Source organism: Adiantum capillus-veneris, chromosome 27 (assembly GCF_014529385.1).
Source record: "Adiantum capillus-veneris isolate H3 chromosome 27, ASM1452938v2, whole genome shotgun sequence".
NCBI lineage: Eukaryota > Viridiplantae > Streptophyta > Polypodiopsida > Polypodiales > Pteridaceae > Adiantum > Adiantum capillus-veneris.
The window spans coordinates 40,833,756-40,850,858 of NC_140957.1; the positions used below are offsets into that span (position 1 = coordinate 40,833,756).

At 42.3% G+C, this 17,103-nt stretch overlaps 1 protein-coding gene across 2 annotated transcripts in view; it reads left to right on the forward strand.

Moving 5' to 3' along the window:
* The window catches only part of LOC147421834 (uncharacterized), a 40,837-nt gene extending 33,801 nt beyond the window's left edge, over positions 1 to 7,036 (forward strand). Inside the window, exon 3 of one of the 2 annotated variants that reach the window (XM_086502755.1) lies at positions 5,721 to 6,034. The gene's annotated coding sequence lies outside the window, so the exon portion shown is untranslated. Of the gene's footprint in view, positions 1 to 5,720; positions 6,035 to 6,172 lie in introns of those variants that run through there. The other variant, XM_086502756.1, reaches the window with a different exon arrangement.
* Positions 7,037 to 17,103: the final 10,067 nt, after the last annotated feature.

Below are 17,103 nucleotides of genomic sequence, written 5' to 3' on the forward strand. Positions count from 1 at the left end.
CCTATCTCATCTTGGTTCATACTTGCAAACCCTAAAAACGCAGCAGAAAATCACCCCTAATTTGACCACTTTTTAGCAGGGCGTACATGCGGAATTTCCTGTCTGTCTTGTGAAGAGGAACCCTCTTCCATAATGCCATTCCCTTTGTCGGCCATAGTGTAATCCCGCATTACTGCACTCTGTGTCTTTACCCAAAATAACCGAGGCTCACTTCTTGAGGAAAAAGTGATTGATATCCTGTCTGTCCATGATCCCGGCAATGGAACCATGAAACCGGCCCGTAGGGCGGTAGGCGTTGGCTTTCACCCGAAATTCTCTACTTTATACACACACACAGAGCACTTTGCAAAGGAGACCTGTAACGGGAGTTAACACTTAAACACACACACGGCTCGGAAGCTAGAATGCTCCGAGCAAACGCCGACAACCTGTAGGCCCCAAAATTGGCGCCCCTTTCGGTATTTCTTTATTCTTTAGGAGGGTAAATTACAAGGTAAGGTCCTGGGAATCCTTCACGTGTATCCACCTAGATACCATTTGATTTGGCCAAATTTCGGCAGCATAACAGCCCCAAAACTTGCGCGAAACCAATTCCCTTGCTGGAACTCGCTTGCACTGTCGTATACCCTCTGATTCTTGTCCAAAAACAGTAAATTCAGCACGCTGTATTTACTGGTTTTTGCCCTGTTTTCAGCCCCAAACAGTCCCCTCACTGTCCTCTGCCAGTGGGGCACGATTCCCAATGATCCTGGCGTCCGTATGGCTGAAAAACAGTGAATTTACAGCGTATACACAACGCTGATTTTGCACCTGTACGGTGAGGTTATGACCCTCACCAGTGCCTGCTTTGGAGCAGCAGCTAGCTACCCCTGTTCCTGCTCAAGGAGGCTCTTGCCTTAGCACAAAAGCATGAACCCACACAACTGTACATCAGTCAAATGAGGAGTTCTCTTGTGGGGCATCACATAACTGCACGTAGGGGAGAGAGAGCAGTGTGTAGTGTGCAGGGCATCACTCCTAGCACCACACTGTACATGGGAGGGAAATGAAGCACTCCATAGCTCTTAACCTGTGACAGGTTCTCAATGAAGCATCCTCCCAGCATAAATCGAGCGCCCCCTCTGCTGCCCTTGACCTGTAATGCATCTATGAACAAATAGATGCAAAAAGGGGAAGATTTCCATGGCTGCCAAAACCTGCGTATCGCTGAAAACGCAGCAAAACAGCCCTGTAAACACGCATTTGATGCCTTCCAATGCTGAAAATGAGCTCCTTGGACCTAGGCAAAGTCATGGGAAGCTCAAAAATGGAGAGAAATGGCTGAAAATCAGCATTAACTGCCTCCAAAACTGCTCCAGAAAGTCAGTTACGAGTTCTCTTCTCCCAAGCTTGGTAAATTGACGAAAAAGTGCCACTTGGCACTCATGCATGCAATTTCCCCGCATTGGGTTTCTTGCTTAAAAATATCTCAACTGGTGCATCAGTTGACTTTGCAGCAGAGTACTAAAATGTTCCCTTGGTCATACCAAAGGTAATGACGCGAACACATTTCACGGCCCAAAATAGCAGTTCCCTAATTTTTAGGAGATGCTTCCGTCGGGCTCCCGCTGGTCTTCTGACCATCTATCCTCATTGGGACCGCATCCAAAAGTGCAATATGACCCAACTGTCGGATACTTTCTGTTGGTGATCCCACCTTGACTTTATGCCTTTATTGAGTTCACTTCCTAGTATCCACCAACTTGCTAAGTGCGACGGGGGGACCTACATGATCTTGCTCTGAGCCTAGACATCCTCTTACTTTATGAATTCCAGTGCCGACCAACTTCCCGTCTACGGGTGAAACTACCGTTCACATTGGCCATACAATGTCCGACCATTTGCAACTTCAAAAAGAGGGTCTTGAAAATTAAACAAAAATCATTGGAAAGAAACCAACAACTAAGGTTAGCAGTTGCCACGTCCTCGTGACATAGACTCTCATTTATGAGAGCTTCCGATGAGTTTTGTGGAAGGTAGACTCTCGCCTACGAGAGCTTCCCAAAATCTCATAGAAGAGGAAAGATCCTCTCAGTAGTCAGAGAGCAGTTCTTCTACTCTCTCAGTTAGAAGAAGAAAAAGGACAAGAAAGAATAGAGGACGGGCTTTTGCTCCGTTCCTGTGCTTGTAAAGATTCTCCCTTAGTAATAAAGATATTCTCTTTATTAGGGGGGACTAGCCCATCTTCTGGTCCCCAATGATGTGTCAACCTTCTCTTTCTCTCCAAAGTCTCTTGAGTAAAAAAATTGCATTTAACAGTAAGTTTTCGCTTCCGTATTTTTGTGACACTTGGCTCTCGAGTCGAGGTCCAAAGAACCCGCACAGGACGATTCGACCAATCAAGAAGGAGCGATCTTGGCTCTCGAGCCTAGGTCCAAAGAACCCTCACAGGAAGTATTATGTGTTCGCATGATTCATACGCACGCATTGTTCGAGTGTTTCATTCGTGATCGTTTCCTGTATTTTTGTCAGCGTCTTTATGTGATCCCTTTTCCTAGGCATGACATATTGTACGTTGAGCACGTTTCACCCATGAATGAACACAAATGTATGCGGATTTTTCATGAAAAGCTGAAAAGTATGCATTCATGGAAGTCACATTCCATGTCTCTTCCTTGGCATGACACATTTGTAGAAAGAGCACATGAAAGTATGAGCACCAAGCATTTGCATTTCCGTTGTGAATTGCCACAGTTGATTGCTTTAGATCAGAAGAGAAAGATTGGATCTCATTGTTTGCATATGTTTGATGAACGGTTTGACACTCCGTCTATTTGTTCATCTACATTGCATTCACAGTCTTTAGAGAAGACGATATTTTTCAGTCACTTTACATGGAATGGGTATGCTCATGGTTTTGCGTTGGAAATGGTTTAAGGAATTTTCAGACATGGAGTTTCTTGAAGAAGGAAGAAGCATGACTCTAGACGAAGTTGAAGCATTGAAGGAGCCACATAAGACTTTGTGTCGCTTTCGGTGTGGCCCAAAGAAGCAAGCGCTGCAGACCTTTCTGAAGTTCAAGTACTGCACGACCCACACATTAGAGTGGGCCGGCGAAGAGTCCCTTCCGGGATTCCGGATGCTATTGGCGATCTCCCTCAACGCCATACAGTTCGGTACCAGTACCTCACTTTGAAAAGGAGGGGATGTCACGTGACACATCCAACCCTATGTGTCCGTGGACAAGTTGCAGCATGACCAGGGTTCAGTTAGTCAAGTCAGTCTAGAATAGGAAGTGATCTGGCACTTTTGTGAGTTTGTTCGCAGATCGTGCATGTCCAGACACTTAGATTAGATGCATATCCTCTGGTTGCACACAGCATGATCATAAAGCATTCCCATCAGAATCCATAGGGGAATTTTTCATTGCATTTAATCTATTTTCCCTATTTTTGACATTTTTCACTTATTATTTTTAAGTGACTTTTGTTGGAAAGTAGGTAGGGCAAATTGAGTAAGTTTGTATATAAGCAAACCCAGAGTTAGCACTTTCTGACAGAAGAGATAGCAGGAGCACCTTGCTCAACAGCCACCTTCTCAACAAACCTCCTCCCCCCCCGCAGTAGCCCTAGCGTTTTCAGCCATCTGAGGACCTAGCGTTTTGGCATCAGATCAGCCTTGGCATTTTGTGTATAGCAGATCAGCCCCGGCGTCATCACGACACAGCAGATCAGCCTAGCGTTTTGCACTGCAGAACAACCGGCGACAGCAGAAGACCATTTCAGCCCTAGCGTTTTTGGATCTACATCATACCCCATCGTTTTGCAGATTCACCGCGATGGAACATCAAGAACCACCAGCGTTTTCAGTTTTCAGCCTTTAGCACTCGCAAATCAAGTCCGGAACCTCACAGATCTCACCTTCCCGCAACAGTTCCTTGCCGCACAGTGGGATCCATCGAAGTTTGCAGTTTCAGCCCGGAAAACACAGATTTCAGCATCTGCGTTTTCAGCACGTCGTCGTCGCATCGTCGCCATCAACATCGTCACCGACATAGAGTCAGAATTCAACAGATAAAGATTTGCAGATTTCAGCCCTTCAAGTTTCCAGATTTCAGCCCGTCTCGTCGTCGTCCTCATCGTCGTCGACATCGTCGGCAAGTCCAACCATTGTAGAGATTTGTGCAATCATAAGTAGACCACTCTTGCCATAGAGAGTGGGGCCTTCGGAGGAGGGTTTTACAACGTCTCTGGTGTCGTATTCTCTTCTCTATCTCTCAGTCTCATACACTTTCACGCATAGTGTCCATTCACTTTGTTTGTGTCCATTGCACTCTCTCACTAAAGGAACGGAAGGCGTTCAAACATTCATTCCGCTGCACCTTACAATCTATCTCCTTGCAATGCCAGCTGTCGCGAAGACTCTAGTGCTAATCAAGCATATTTGTCTCTAGGGAGAGCCGAAGTGCTATGCATAAATGAAACTGATCGAGTGAGTGCCTCCACTACCAATGGAGGAGTAGCGAGCTCCGCCCTAACAATGTCGTGTGGTATTGAGGCTTTGGCCCTAATCATCCGAGAAATCATAGACACCAAGGGCTTCTCCATACATCTCCATCCATCGGTACTACCAGCTCTGCTATGATGATCAACCATCTTCACTCCGTACAGCATGGCCGAAGTGACCAAAGTGTCAAAGAGCCAAAGCTTTGTCCGAGGTTCCTGGAACTGAACCTGCGAACATATCCTCTCAAGTCTCCCCAATGCTGCATAGGCTCTGTCTGGTCAATCGCGTATCTGCTGCACGTCTCAGGGAAAATAATGGATCACTGAAAACCGCCCCAAGATAAGTGTATGTATTTGCATACTCCACAGTCTCTCGACCATATGTAAAAGTGGGGGCGGACCTCCTTACCCACTGCGCCGTGGTGTTAAACACCATTACCTTGGTCTTACCAAGGTTCACAAACAATCCACTGTCCCGTGCAAATACATGCATTGCATCCAAATGACGCTTCATCCATTCTGGAGATTCGGAGATCAGCACAATATCATCAGCATATAATAGCAACGGAATCCATGTCCCTGCAAGCTGAGCACCTCTATCACCCTCTGTATGTACATAATCTGAAAACTCATCTACATATATCCCAAAGAGAGTCGGAGATAGGGGACAACCTTGCTTCACCCCAATGGTGGAGTGAACCATGTCGGACATGCCTTGAGTAGTGCGTACCTGTCCTACCACTGTCCTGTATAAAGCTAAGATCCCCCAGATCAGCTCTGTGGGCACCCCCATGTCTTGAAATCTGCGTACGAGTCTGGCTCGTGGCACTGTATCAAAGGCTTTGCGGAAATCCACAAAGCTACAATATATCCTCTTGCCATGGTGTTAGAGAGAGAGTATCCTTTCTTATGAGCATTTATTAGGTCGTCCTTTCCCACCAACTGCACGTGCAAGGCTTCTCTATGTTTGTTCCCATTTTTGGCATGCCCAAAGAGCAAAGGCTAGCACATATAAGCATTTGAAGGCACACATGTAGTTGCATGAATGTTATAATTTCCTTTCTTTTAATCTTAATCAGCATTTTTTGATATACAAGTATCAGCTTGTTGGATCAGTGTGTACACATTGAAAGTATCTTTTGGCCACTTGGAGTTGTCCTCATGTATGTTGCTTCTGGAGTGAAAGAGACACAGTTTTCAGTATTTAAACTTGTTGAGGTGCTTAACTGTGTCCAGAATGTTCAGTACAATTTCTGTCATGGAAGATGTCTGCACGGAAACCAGCGGGCAAAAGGAGCAGTTGATTTGGATGGAGGCGGTTGTTTTGTGTGTTGTCATTGAATGTTTTGTGTCCTACGGTTGACATATTTACATGGTAATGGGCTGAATGAGGACCTCTGTATTTAACATCATAAACTGCCTTGTATAGAGTCGATTTTTTCTGGGATATCAAGAAAGATCGGGAAGTGCAGAGTCTTGTATTGTACATACTTTGCCTCTCGCTGCTGGACTATGAGGCTGTGGTTCCCAACATCTGTTATTTTGGCCTTGGTTTTCTTTTTCACCTGGTCGTCATGGAGGTTGCTTAATGGCAAATTTAATGTGTCAACCTTTTTTATTTTGGATGAAAATCTATAACCGCTGGAGTATGTTGGATCAAACACAGCCTTCTTTGGTTGGTTTTGCAGGTGGACTGGGCAGAAGTATTGTGTAAAGACAAGGTGCTGACAGAAGCTTGAACTGGCCCTGAAGTTTGCTAACCAGAGAATGGATTTTTTGTTTGCTGAGGCTTTAGAATATGCGAATATACATATCCTGACAGTTGAAAAGAGCCAAGTGCAGAAGGTTACCAGGTGCTCCAATTTAGTTCGCGAGCTTCTCAATTACTTCGCCTATCCAACGTGGTGTTGATGCTCACACATTGATTGGTCCTTCCCATTTTGTGTTAATGCTATTGGACCTACAATCAGAACTTTCCAATTCTTTTCAAAACTTTGTGCTTCAAGGCCTGATATCTCAATAAGCTCTGGTATTTGTCGTTCCATGAGGACTAGCCTAATGGAGTATTGTGCACCTGGTTTTCAGCTCTGGAACCCGTAGTGCAGCATCCCCCTTCCTAAACTTCAAAGAACGCAATGGATGTCCATGGAAGGCATACTGCAAAGACCGACTTAATTTTTCAGGGAGCTGCCACCACAAGATCTGAAATGGCATTATTCTGATGTCTAATATTGCTGTTGTGTTGGTGCTTATGCGTAGATGTATGTTTGAAGCTGTGACACTGAGTCAGTGTTTGTGTACCTTGAGTTGCTTGAAATGTTTGCCAGGCTCACTTCTTTTGAGCTGAATTTTCTGGCTTGGATTGGCCCTGTCTTGAAATGAAATGAAGAAGCAACCTCTACCCTGAGCTAGTGATGTTCTCAGTACATTGAAATACATTCATGATGTAAAGATGGGCGAGGTCACCTGCTGCTTCAGTATCCATATTCGTCATTGGAAGTAAATTGCTCTATGTTCAAGGAATTATTTACAGTTTTGTGGCATCAATGAACGTTTTTAGTCGAGAAATAAGTTGAATCTGAGAAAGTGAAGACAATGTGGTGCTTTTTTGTGGCCAGATATAAGGTTGGTGCATTATTGTGGGACTCTGGATACCTCATTTTGATAGGGGCCTGTTTTGTTGAGGGTTAGAATTTAATTTAATGACACTTGGTCCGGACAGAGTGTTTGCTGCAAACGTTCCTCGAAGAGCCTCTGATATCACAATGTGTGTACTGTTTGCTGGTAAATAGGATCTCCGAGCTTAAGCTTGGTATGCGGCATAGTGTCATTTTTGTTCTAGTTTCTTTCCTTTCCAATGTTTTTCTCAATGCTCTGAAGGCTTGCCCCCCCCCCCCCCCCCCCCCCCCCCCCCCCCCCCTCTTAATAGTTACCTGATTGGTATAGACCTGAAATTCCTCTGGCCTTCTATTCTTTACCTAGTTTAGGTTTTGGAATCTCTCTTTTTCAAGTTTTAGGTATTATAAATACTCCACCTACATAAACCTTACTTTGGCCTTGTCAGCTGACAGCTCTGTTTTCTATTTTTGATGGCACCCCTTTGGCTCCTGCATAAAACTGGTTATGGCTTTCATTGGATGATATTTACGTTCTTTTGGATCAGAGTTTTTTGTAAGTTTAACCCTGTACCTCGCTCATGCATATGCGCCTAAATCAACTACTACCTCTGCAACAGTTGTGGTTTTTGCTCCCATACTCTTGATCTATTAGCACGTGGCACCCTGTGTTCTCTCATACTAAGGTGGTTTGTGGTTTAGGCTGGGTTGGGTTCCTTTGCCATTTGCCTTGTGACGCTTGCTATGTTGTTTCCCTTGTGACTCTTGCCATGGAATCTAGTGATAGTGTGTTGCAAGTGGTTCTATCTTTGGAGTCAAAAGAAAGAAATCCTCCTCTAGTACTATGAGTAGAAGCTTTTGAGGGCAGGTTCGGGAGGTGGCATCATAGGATAGTTGAACCAAAAAGTTTGTCAGCTACTGCGCTAGGACATGGGGGCAACACATAGTGTGTGAGTCCGACAATGTGAAGATGATACAATTCTTGGGGAACTAGAAGCTAATAGATGCAGAGAGAAGCCATTGATGTAACATATCTAATCCTCTTCCAGACCTCGTTTTAAATTACACACATTTAGACATTGCAGCTTAACTCTCACTAATATCTTTGAAGCATGCACACAATTTCCACACACACACACACTCTCTCTCTCTCTCTCTCTCTCTCTCTCTCTCTCTCTCTCTCTCACGGAGAATGATGAGGACATGCAACCACGAAGTGCACAATGTTCAGCACTCTAATCATTCAATTTCAAAGAGAAATTAGAGACTAATCCACTTTAAAACATCAATGAAAAGTATGAATGACAATGAGTGAAATTAGTATCCAAAGTTACAGGGCATGTAACCTCAAGAACATATGGCAATCTCCACTCCATATTCTAATTTTCTAAAATGACCTTAAAAGCATGCATTGTAAGTGTTGGAATTAGGGTTGCAGGGAAACACACACAGCTTGGAGAAGACGAAGGAAGCTCAAGGCACACAAAAGAGAGTGTATTACTTAGTGTGCAATGGGAAGATAGATAGCCCTAGAATGATGGGCGTATATACAATGCACGGGGGAAAAAAACTAGTGAGGGAAAAAATCCTTCGGCGGTCCTAAGTGTGTTCACACACATCACTACCACATGTATATGGTAACAAATCCCCCCTGGAGTGATGCGTTGAACTCACACATGAGTAAAGGAAAGTGCCATGCCTTGAAGACATGATCAATCCACAGAGGGGAGTAAGCCTAAAGCTTTGCAAAAAGCTTCAAACTTCTCATGAGACAATGACTTTGTGAAAACATCTGCAAGGGTGTTCTGTGTTGGCACATAAACCAACCTGATCTCTCTTGTTGAGAGCCTCTCCCTGACATAGTGGTAATGCACCTCAATGTTCTTTGTGCGAGCATGAAAAAATGGGTTCCTCTAACCTGCCAGTGCGCTCTGACTGTCAGTGTAGATAGTGTTGGCAGTGTCTTGTCCAACACCCAAATCAGCCATAAGGCTTCTAAGCCATACACACTCAACCGTAGCTATGAAGACTGCCATGTGCTCAGCCTCACAATTAGAAGTGGCCACATTAGGTTGCTTCTTGATCAACCATGATATACATGAACTGCAAATCATGAAACAGAAACCACTTGTGGACACTCGCGTGTCAAAACAACTAGCCCAATCTGAGTCTGAAAAAGCATGTAAGTCTGGCGGCAATGGCCCCCCTTGGGATAAAACAAGCCAAGATGTAAAGTGCCACTTAAGTAGCGGAAAATCCTTTTGACAGCCTGCCAATGCTTAGACCCTGGGCTATGCATAAATATGTTGACCTGTGAGACTGCAAACTGAATATCCGGCCTCGTGCTGCAAACATAAATGAGGCATCCACATTTTGGTAAAGAGTGACATCTGCAGGATCACCAACATCATGAACACTCAATTTCAAATCTGTTTCCATGGGAGTGGCAACATGTTTGCAATCCTCAAGTGCAAACTTACATAGCAATGTTTCTATGTAACTTTTTTGACACAAGGCAATACTACCATCACACTGCTTAAATTGTATACTCAAGTAATGATGCAACAGCCCTAAACCTTTCATTTTGAAAGTAGCATTCAAATCAGCCTTAAATTCAACAATATGTCTCTTATTTGATCCAGTGATCAGCAAATCATCTACATAAAGAACCACAATGAGAAGTACATCACCCTCACGCTTTACATACAATGTGCTTTCTGTTGGACTGTTATGAAAGCCTAGCACGAGGAGATTGCTTCAACCCATACAAAGCTTTGTTACATTTTCACACCTTATCCTCTTGTCTTTTCTTGACAAAACCGCGAGGCTGCATTACATAAACTTCCTCAAATATGTCACCATTCAAGAAAGCAATAACAATGTCTGATTGATGTACATCCCAACCAAAATGAGCTGCCAATGCACATAGAAAACGTACAGTAGTCATATGACAAGTGGGAGCAAAAGTCTCTTCATAATCTATGTCTTTTTGCTATGCATAACCCTTTGCAACAAGTCGAGCCTTATAGCGATCAATCTCACCATTTAGCTTGCATTTCAACTTGTAAACCCACTTCATACCAATGGCCTTTTTTCCTCAACATCATGTAAGCTAGACACAACCAAGCATAACAATCTGATGCATAAGATGCACGGCGAGAGCCTGAACGAGTTGCACCAGCCATTTTGGCATACCTCTAGCCTGCTCATTTTCAGCCATTTCCTCCTCAAGTACATCATGTACATCTACATTAGTAATAGACTGATCTATAACATTTTTAAAAACCCCCATAGGCTGTACATTTGCCTCATTGGAATTTACATTTGAACTTTCATTGTTGAAAAGAGGCAACAAAGTGTCAAAAATGTCTTGTGAGCTTACATTACTATCTCTAGTACATGACAGCAAGTGTTGAACAAAGTCTTCCACAGTCACAACATCCCGTGAAATCAGAATACACTTTGTTTGTGGATGATACAATTTGTAACCTTTGCTTTCAGCACTATAACCAACAAAAATACATTTCAAAACCTTATCATCCAATTTTATGCGTTGTGTTTGTGGCACCAAAGCATATGCCAAACATCCAAAAACACCCATGTGCTCAATAGAAGGCTTTCTATCATGCCATGCTTCATATGGAGTAATAGACTACAAAGCTTTCGTAGGCACCTGTTTAGTACATAAGTGGCACACATTATGGCCTCAAGCCAAAAAGAATGTGGCAAAGCTTGACTTTTGACCATGCATCGTGCCATTTCGATAAGTGACCCGTTTTTTCTCTCAACAACACCATTTTGCTGAGGTGTATAAGGCATTGTACACTGGTGTTTTATCTCATGACTAGCCAGAAATGAATTGAATTCACGAGACATATACTCCCCCCCTCGATCGAAAAATATGAGTAGAAGCTTTTGAGGGCATGTTCGGACGATGGCATTATAGGATAGTTGAACCAAAAAATATGTCAATACAAAGACTAGCTACTGTGCTAGGACATGGAGGCAACACATAGAGCGTGTGAGTCCAACAATGTGAAGATGATGATACAATTCTTGGGGAACTAGAAGCTAATAGATGTAGAGAGAAGCCATTGATGGAACACATCTAATTGTCTTCCAGATTTCATTTTAAATTACATACACACACATTTAGAATTGCAGCTTAACTCTCACTAATATCTTTGAAGCATGCACAAAATTTCATCTCTCTCTCTCTCTCTCACACACACACACACACACACACACACACACACACACACACACACACACACACACACACACACACACACACACACACACGGAGAATGATTACAACATGCAACCACGAAGTGCACTAATGTTCGGCTCTCGAATCATTCAACTCCAAAGAGAAATTAGAGACTAATCCACTTTAAAACATCAATGAAAAGTATGAATGACAATGAGCGAAATTAGTATCCAAAGTTACAGGAGCATGTAACCTCAAGAACATATGGCAATCCCCACTCCATATTATAATTCTCTAAGGTGAGCTTAAAAGCATGCATTGCAAGTGTTGGAATTAGGGTTGCAGGGAAACACACATAGCTTGGACAAGACAAAGGAAGCTCAAGGCACACAAAAGAGAGTGTATTACTTTGTGTGCAAACGCTATAAGGCTCGACTTGTTGCAAAGGGTTATGCACAACAAAAAGGCATAGATTATGAAGAGACTTTTGCTCTCACTCGTCATATGACTACTGTGCGTTTTCTATGTGCATTTGTAGCTCATTTTGGTTGGGATGTACATCAATCAAACATTGTTACTGCTTTCTTATATGGTGACATATTTGAGGAAGTTTATGTAACATAGCCTCACGGTTTTGTCAAGAAAGGAGGATAAGGTGTGCAAATGTAACCAATCTCCTCGTACTTGGTATGAGAAGGCTGACACTCATTTGGTCAAACGAGGCTTTTGTAACAGTCCAACAGAAAGCACATTGTATGTAAAGCGTGAGGGTGATGTACTTCTCATTGTGGTTCTTTATGTAGTTGATTTGCTAATCACTGGACCAAATGAGAGACATATTGCTAAATTTAAGACTAATTTGAATGCTACTTTCAAGATGAAATATTTGGGGCTATTGCATCATTACTTGGGTATACAATTTAGGCAGTGTGATGGTGGTATTGCCTTGTGTCAGAAAAGTTACATAGAAATATTGTTGTGTAAGTTTAGACTTGAGGATTGCAAACATATTGCTAGTCCCATGGAAACATGTTTGAAATTGAGTCTTCATGATGTTGGTGATCCTACAGATGTCACTCTTTACCAAAATGATGCTGGATGGCTCATCTATGTATGCAACACAAGGCCGGATATTTAATTTGCAGTCTCATAGGTCAGCATATTTATGCATAGCACAGGGTCTAAGCATTAGCAAGCTGTCAAGAGGATTTTTTGCTACTTAAGTGGCACTTTACATCTGGGCTTGTTTTATTCCAAGGGGGGATCATTGCCGCCAGACTTACATGTTTTTTCAGACTCAAATTGGGCTGGTTGTTTTGACACAGGAGTGTCCACAAGTGGTTTTTGTTTCATGCTTAGCACTTCATGTATATCATGGTTGAGAAAGAAGAAACCTACTGTGGCTACTTCTAGTTGTGAGGCTGAGTACAAGGAAGTCTTCACAGCTACGGTTGAGTGTGTATGGCTCAAATGCCTTATGGTTGATTTGGGTGTTGGACAGGACACTGCGATAACTATCTACACTGACAGTCAGAGCATATTGGCATTGTGAGGAACCCAATTTTTCATGCTCGCACAAAGCACATTGAGGTGCATTACCACTATGTCAGGGAGAGGTTCTCAACAGGAGAGATCAGCTTGGCATATGTGCCAACACATGACAACCTTGCAGAGCTTTTCACAAAGACATTGTCTCGTGAGAAGTTTGAAGCTTTCCACAAAGCATTGGGCTTACTCCCCTTTGTGGACTTGTCATGTCCTCAGGGCATGACACTTCCCTTTACTCATGTGCCAGCTCTCGTCCACCGCATCACTCCAGGGGGGATTTATTACCATATACATGTGGTAGTGATGTGTGTGAACACACTTAGGACCGTCGGGGCATTTTTTTCCTCACTAAGAGGTTCTTTCCCTTGTGCATTGTATATACGCCCATCATCTAGGGATATCTATCTTTCAATCTCACTATTTGGCTTGCGTTTCAACTTGTAAAAGCACTTCGTACCAATGGCCTTAGGCAAATCACATAAAGTCCATGTGTAATTTTCTATAAGTGCATCATATTCTGATTGCATGGCAACCATACAAGTTTCTAAATTTTGTACTTCATCAAAAGACAGAGGTTTCCTCATCATCATGTAAGCTAGACAAAGCCAAAGTATAACAATTCGATGCATAAGATGTATGGCGAGAGCTTGAATGAGTGAGACTAGACAAAGGTGCATCCAATTTAGTGTCACGCAATGTATGCACTAGCCATTTTGGCATGCCTCTAGCCTACTCATTTTCAACCATTTCCACATCATGTACATCTACATCAGTAATAGGCTGATCTGTAACATTTTCAAAAACCCCCATAGGCTGTACATTTGCTTCATTGGAATTTACATGTGAACTTTCACCACTTAAATGAGGCAAAAAAGTGCTATAAATGTCTTGTGAGCTTACATTACTATCTCTAGTACATGTCAGCAAGGGGCTGAACAGAGTTTTCCACAAACACAACATCCCGTGAAACCAGAATAGCTTTGTTTGTGATGATACAACATGTAACCTTTGTTTTCAGCACTATAACCAACACCAAATACTTTTGACAACCTTATCATCCAATTTTTTGCGCTGTGTTTGTGGCACCAAAGCATATGCCAAACTGCCAAAAACATGCATGTGCTCAATAGAAGGCTTTCTATCATGCCATGATTCATATGGAGTAAAAGACTGCAAAGTTTTTGTAGGACACCTGTTTAGTACATAAGTGGCGCACATGATGGCCTCAAGCCAAAAAGAATGCGGTAAAGCTTGACTTTTGACCATACATCGTGCCATTTTTGTAAGTGAACTGTTTTTCCTCTCAACAACACCATTTTGCTGAGGTGTATAAGGCACTATACTTTGGTGTTTTATCTCATGACTAGCCAAAAATCCATTAAATTCATGAGACGTATACTCCCCCCCTCGATCGGAACGGAGGGTGCCCATCGTACATTTCGAGACATTTTCAGCCATAGCCAGAAATTGTTTGAAGCACATAAAAACTTTGAACTTTGGTTTAAGCAGAAATACCCATGCATGCCCGGAGTAATCATCAATGAAAGTCACACAGTAAAGGTAATTTCCCAAGGATAGAGTTTGCATGGGTCCGTAGACATCACTATACACAAGCTGCAATCTGCATGTGGCCCTAACTGAACCATCCTTTGGAAACTTAGAACGCTGCATCTCACCCAAAATATAGCCTTCACAAACATGTTCAACATGTGATTCAAGAGGCGGCAAAGAAGCAACCATAACAGATTTTTGCAAACGCAGTAAACTGGCAAAATTCAAATGCCCAAAACGTGCATGCTAAAGTTTTGCATCTGAAATAGTTTTAGAATCCACAACTGCATTTGAAAAATTTTGCCCACTTGTCATACAAAGTGAGCTTATACAACCCACGACATAATATGCTAGATGCAACAATTTCATCACCAAAACTGAGATCATGTACTGTACATCTGTCGAACACAATCTTGACTACAAGTCCAAGTCTAGCAAGTGCATATACAGAAAAAAGGTTCTTCTTGATCCTAGGTACATAAAGTGCATCAACTATTGTGAAAGAAATGCCATTTGGAGCAGCAAGCACAATCTTTCCAACTCCTTGAACCAGATAAGAGGCATTGTTGGCAAAAGTAACTGAATTTCCATGAGGGACAGACTCAAGAGAGGTGAACAAATCACGATGTGAGGTAATGTGCTTTGTAGCACCACTGTCAAAATACCACACAAGTGAATCTGCAGCAACTGACATGCATGCATTATGGACAACACGATTATAAGTACACTATGCACTAAAAGCCCATTCTGCATCAACATCAACATTACAATATCGTTTCACAGAAGACTCAATAATAGATGCATTTTTAGTGGAACCACCCTCTTTCTTCTTAGCCTCTTTAGCCTTCCACTTAGGACACTGCTTGATCAAGTGATCATTAGCTTTAAAACAATGGCAACGCATCTTTTTGCCCTTATCTAGAATTACTAGATGAATTGCTGCCAGCAGAAGCATTAGGAACATGTCATTTTTCACTCACAAAAGAACCATAACAAGTGGTTGCATTGCTGTTACCTTCTTTCCTTTCAACAACTATAAAAGCCTGTTCAACTCACACTGTCTAGTCCTATTTTTTTTGGAAAGTGACTCTTGCAACAATAATGTGCATAATGCATCAAACTTGACAACTTCAGGATTTCCTTGGATCATAAGTCTCCAAGTACTATCAAAAGTCCAGTAAGAATCTGGCAACAAGAATAGTTTGCACAAGGGAACTTTTTGAAATGACTTCACCTGCAGAAATAAGTTGTCCATTGATATCCTTGACACCAACAAGGAAAGTGTCCATATCACCTTCCTCATGCATAATCTTCGATTATAGATCTTTACGCAATAATGCAATTTTAGCCTCATTGCGAGTTGCATAAAGACCAACCAGAATATCCCATGCCTGTTTCACAGATTTTGCTGAACGAATGTGAGGAGTAATGGTGCGCTTCACAAACAACCCAACCAGCGCATGAGCCTACGCATCCTTTACATCTCAACGAGCTTCTTTTGCCGTAGGCAAACCAACTCTAACAAAGGCAATCCTTGCAGCAAGACCTGCAACATCTTTAACATCGCCTACATCCTCAGAACCAGGACGTACATCAGTGCCCTGCACAATATTTTAGACGCCCTTCGACACAAGAACATATTGCATCATATAAGCCCACATAGGGTAACTGCCCAAAAAAAGGAGAAACGAAGCAGGAACAACACGTGCTATATAGCACAAACCGTAGAAGACTGTAAGGGACCTGATATGCAAAAAATGGCACTTATAAAAATTTTGCACAAAATGACGAAATAGCCTGTGCAGTACTGCTTGTAGTGAAAACGGAGGCCAAAATGAGCCCGAATAAGAAATCTGAGCAATGTAAAGATAGATAGAATGATTTCCAAAGCTCACTTAAATTGGAGAAAGTGAGCAAGCAGGATGCAACCTGCTCTGATATCAATTGTTGGAATTAGGATTGCAGGGAAACACACACAGCTAGGAGAAGATGAAAGAAGCTCAAGGCACACAAAAGAGAGTGTATTACTTAGTGTGCAATGGAAAGATAGATAGCCCTAGAATGAGCAATGCACAGGGGAAAAACCTCCTAGTGAGGGAAAAAATGCCCCGGTGGTCCTAAGTGTGTTCACACACATCACTACCACATGTATATGGTAACAACAAGAATGACCTATCTGACTGTCCAAGGGTACATATGCACATCTATCTCAGTCTAATATGCACATATCCCAGAGAGCTACAATAATACAACTTGGAACTCCTAAGAGCCCACTACATCCATCAATCAATGTACGTCCATAAGATGAAAAATACATGCCATATCTTAGAATGAAGAATCTATGAGTTAAAAATCCAAGCGTGTGTTGCATTCTATTGGTGTCTTCAAACATTCTCCCCTTCCTCAACTTTGTCATTGAAGATATGAATTTGCAATGATGACTAGAACACTAATGGGGAAGAAAGTGGTTGTAAAATAAACAAGTACGTGAAATTAGTAGTGCCAGCATGTATCCAGAAAAAGCATAAGTGATAGTGTAAATCATAGTTATGGTTATTAGTGGAATGCCAAAAAAAATGATTTGTTACATTATCAATGTAGAGTATATAAGTAGCACTCGTAAAAATTCATTAACAAGAGTTTTGACCTTATTAAGATATCTCTAAGTCAGATATCCACCACAATATAAGTTTGC